The following is a 5,656-nucleotide window of genomic DNA, read 5'->3' on the forward strand; positions in this document are numbered from 1 at the left end:
TACGATAAAATCAGAACAGTGATAAAAAAGAAACAAAGAAATAAACAAGTAAACAAAAACAAACACGTGGAGTAACGGGACCCACGGGCCGGTGGCGGGAGAGCGCGCGCGGTTCCGTGTGGCCTCGCGCTCAAGTGACGCCTGTTGACTGTGAGCCGCGGAGGCGCGCGCGGAGGCGCTTTACTGGAACCGGCGCTCGTCACGCGCCAGGCTCCGCCCATCTTTTTGACGGACGGGCCCGATCGGCCAATCAGCGGTGAGAGGGCGAGACGCCGGAGGCTGGCGGTGGGAGGAGCCAAAGGGGGGCGGGACTAAGAGAACAACAACAATAACAAAGATGAAAACACGGTCGCCCGGTTAAAGTAAAACACAGTGATTAAATACAAATGACTCATTTAAAGCGATACAGTTATTCATTATATTATTGACTATTTATTGTCTTTTTCTGTCATCTTAACTTTCACCTGGGTCTTTTATTTATGTTCCTATTCCGGTTAGATATTCGCTTAATACGCATTTTTTTTAAATAAATCTGATTCATCTTTAGCTCTGTCAAAATCAAACTATAAAGAGACTTTTACCCCTAAGTTCAAGGCGCCTGGTGTTTGGTGAGTTATACATGATAAAAGAATTGAACTTAAAAGTTGATCGACATTTTACTAATTTACTTTGGGGGAAAATCCGAGTGACTGAGACATTTATGGCGAAGTAAAACCAATCTGGTGGCTCAACGGACTCGGACAGTGTATAGTGACATCTTGTGGCCAAAATGCAACACTACAGCCATTGAGACCCGCAGCTAATCTCTTCCGCGTTCTGCTCGTTGTTTAGTTCTGCGTCAGGGAGCGGCGAAAAAACATTTCTTTTGTTATAATGTTTGATTTTAAAACATTGCAACCGCGTTTTTTTCTCTTTTGGGTTGACTTGAAATTCTGAAGCGACAAAAGTTAGAATACCAATTTCCTTCATTCCAGCGAAACGACAGCGTCAAGCTAATTAAAGTACATGCGTTCTATACTTCCGGTCCCAATGAGGTATCAGAGAATAATACAGCAAGACAAGAAAATGATAAGATAAAAAGTGAAATGAAATGTTATCAAATTAATGAAAGGATATAATGGGATAAAGTAAAACTAATACTATAAATATAATTTTTGTAAGTCGCTTTGGATAAAAGTGTCTGCCAAACGACTGTAATGCAATGTAATGTAATGTAATGTAATAACTCAAGAACTCAAAATGCCAATAGTGAAAATAACACATAGGTTTATTTTTAATTTACAATTTCTGGTGACTCAATGTCATGTCAAAAATATGTTGTTGAATTTGGCATTTTATGCATACAGTTGTTCTTTAGATGAAATTAGGTCTTTAGATGATGTGGGAATGAGAGGGTGAATTCTAGGTCTTTGTATGATGTAAGGACTTGAATGGTTTTATGTCTGTATTTGACATGAATGAGAGGGTGGATTGTTCAATGTCTCTGTGACGTGTGAATGAATGAGTGAATGGTATTATGTGTCCGAACGTGTCCCTGCGAGGAGGATACAGGATAAGCGGTGAATGAAAGAATGAATATTACAGTGAATCAATAAAAGTAAACTTAACTTAATAAAGTTCATGTAGTGTCTTCTTTTTGAAGGTTTGACTCTCTTAAGGTTTCCATCTAAAATGAATCTAAATTATCCCCGCTTTCTGAACCATAAGACAGACACGCATGTTTTAGATATGTCTTAAACATAATCAATGATAATAATAATGATAATAATGATAATTATTTTTTACAAAGAATGAATACATCAAAAAAACGGATTTGATTACTGAAATGTTTCATTATAAAATCATATAATTAATAAATCATTTTAATTTCTCACATCAGTGAAAAACATATATGTATATATATGTATATATGTTTGTATGTATATATATATATATATATATATATATATATATATATATGTCCAAATAATTATGATTGAAACAAATGTCACTTTGTTTTGTAAAAGGGTTTGAATAGCAAAATTAAATCACATAAAAAAAAATCCTCTTGTCAAAAGTAGAATTTAACACAACTTTGGTAAAATGACTAAAAAAACAACATAATTTCATAAAAACACAAACTACCTTTAGAGATGATATAAAATAGATAAAAAAAATGTATTAATTAAATTATTTTAATTTACCACATTATTGAAAAACATATATATATATATATATATATATATATGTGTAAATATGTGTGTGTGTGTGTGTGTTTGTATATATATATATATATATATATACATATATACATACACACACAAATAATATATATGTGTGTGTATATATATATCCAAATAATTATGATTAAAATAAATGTCATTTTGTTTAAGGAAAGGTTTTGAATAGCAAAATTAAATCACATTAAAACATATCCTTTCGTGTGTTTATATATATATATATATATATACACTCACACACACACACATATATATACACACACACACACACACACACACACACACACACACACACACACATATATACATATATATGTATTCACATATGTATACACACACACACACATATTTATATATATATATATCCAAATAATTATGATTAAAATAAATGTAATTTTGTTTAAGGAAAGGTTTTGAATAGCAAAATTAAATCACATAAAAACAAATCCTTTTGTCAAAAGTGGAATTTAAAACAACTTTGGTAAAATTACTAAAAACAACATAGTTTCGTAAAAACACAAACTACCTTTAGAGATTATATAAGATAGATAAAATCACACATTTTATAAAAACATAACATAAACAAAAAAAAAAAAAAATTAAATAGTGAAATTTAATTAAACCAGAAATAATTCAACTGACCAAAATTTCAATTTAACATTACAAAAAATGAAAAAAAAAAGATTAAACATATTGGATCAAATTATAAAAAATATATATATTTCCAAAATAACAACTAATATAAATAAACAATATTTCAAAAACACTATACGAATTAGAATGAAAATAAAAAAAATCTAATTTAACTGTATCACATGATTGTCTTCCAAAAAATAAAAATAAAAATGTAAACATTAAAAAAACGAATTTGATTACATTCATTATAAAACCATGTAAAAATAAAATGCCATTCGAGTAATGAAATAACAAAATAATCAAATTTGTTGTTAGAAAATGTAGCTACAGTTGGAACATATAAATTAATATGAATATATACTGTATGACAACATAAATATGAAAAGAAGACAACACGGGGTAAAACACACCAAACGTTAAAATACATAAGAAATTAATGAAAAGAAAAGATATATGTGTGTGTGTATATATATATATCCAAATAATTATGATTAAAATAAATGTCATTTTGTTTAAGGAAAGGTTTTGAATAGCAAAATTAAATCACATTAAAACATATCCTTTCGTGTGTTTATATATATATATATATATACACTCACACACACACACATATATATACACACACACACACACACACACACACACACACACACACACACATATATACATATATATGTATTCACATATATATACACACACACACACATATTTATATATATATATATATATCCAAATAATTATGATTAAAATAAATGTAATTTTGTTTAAGGAAAGGTTTTGAATAGCAAAATTAAATCACATAAAAACAAATCCTTTTGTCAAAAGTGGAATTTAAAACAACTTTGGTAAAATTACTAAAAACAACATAGTTTCGTAAAAACACAAACTACCTTTAGAGATTATATAAGATAGATAAAATCACACATTTTATAAAAACATAACATAAACAAAAAAAAAAAAAAATAAATAGTGAAATTTAATTAAACCAGAAATAATTCAACTGACCAAATTTTCAATTTAACATTACAAAAAATGAAAAAAAAAGATTAAACATATTGGATCAAATTATAAAAAATATATATATTTCCAAAATAACAACTAATATAAATAAACAATATTTCAAAAACACTATACGAATTAGAATGAAAATAAAAAAAATCTAATTTAACTGTATCACATGATTGTCTTCCAAAAAATAAAAATAAAAATGTAAACATTAAAAAAACGAATTTGATTACATTCATTATAAAACCATGTAAAAATAAAATGCCATTCGAGTAATGAAATAACAAAATAATCAAATTTGTTGTTAGAAAATGTAGCTACAGTTGGAACATATAAATTAATATGAATATATACTGTATGACAACATAAATATGAAAAGAAGACAACACGGGGTAAAACACATCAAACGTTAAAATACATAAGAAATTAATGAAAAGAAAAGAGACTTAAGTCTTTTAGTATATATTTTGTATATCCAAATAATTAGGATTAAAATAAATGTAATTTTGTTTTAGGAAAGGTTTTGAAAAGCAAAATTAAATCACATAAAAACAAATCGTTTTGTCAAAAGTGGAATTTAAAACGACTTTGGTAAAATTACTAAAAACAACATAATTTCGTAAAAACACAAACTACCTTTAGAGATTATATAAGATAGATAAAATCACACATTTTATAGAAACATTACATAAAAAAATTAATAAAAAAATAATTAAATAGTGAAATTTTATTGAACCAGAAATAATTCAAAGGACCAAAAATTCAATTTCAATTTTTTTCAATTTCAAAAAAAAATTATATATATATATATATATATATATATATATATATATAAAATATATATTTAATACAAAAAATATATTTTCCAAAATGACAACTAATATAAATAAACATTTTTTTAAAAGCACTATACGATCAAGAATGAAATAAAGAAAATCTAATTTAACTCAATCACATGATTGCCTTCCAAAAAATAAAAATAAAAATGAAAACAAAATGAAAGTTAAATTTTTTTTATAAAATTAAATCTTGTAATGAAATGAAATTACAATTTTAACAAAAACACAATCCAAAAAAATAATGGAATAAAAACCAACACAAAAAAACAATAAAAAGAATCATATAATTTAGTAAAAATCACAAACAAATAAAATTTCAAAAATCTTTAGTGTGAAATTAACCAAATCAATCACATTGAAGTCATTTTTTAAGATCAATACAAAAAAAGTTACATATTTAATTTAAATGAAAACAAATACACTTTCGAAATAAAAAATGTTAAGCAAAGACTGTAATATCATGTTAATGTTATACATAAATCATATATATATTTCATTTTTGCAATCATATTAATAATATATATTTACTTTTGAAATGAAATATTCAAATATAGAGGTTTTTTTCACTATTTGTGGTTTTCGGGATTATTTCCCCTCAGGCTTTTATTGTGAAAGGATCACGCAAGTGTTTCCGGTGTTGTGCCGTCACTTGCTTTGGATACTTGACGCGTCGGGCCCCGCACGCTCCGCAACGCGCCTGACGAGCTTGCGCTCCACGCAACACATCCCTTCAGATGGAATCCACGAGAAGTTGGAACAGGCGGAAGTCTGCGTGACGTGGAGACCTTTTGAAATTCGTGGACGTCGCCGATCTTTGCGGGAGAACGCGGTAGGGGGAATATAATCCCGCAAGTCTACGCGCGCGGAAACTCACGGATTTTCTGTTACACACACGCGGAAACGAGAACTTGTAGTTTCCTTGTTCGACTAAACCCCTTTCGCCTCCACGCACGGATC

Source organism: Fistularia commersonii, chromosome 18 (genome assembly GCF_037954325.1).
Source record: "Fistularia commersonii isolate RoL2024-O1a breed Wild chromosome 18, RoL_Fcom_v1.0, whole genome shotgun sequence".
NCBI classification, from domain to species: domain Eukaryota; kingdom Metazoa; phylum Chordata; class Actinopteri; order Syngnathiformes; family Fistulariidae; genus Fistularia; species Fistularia commersonii.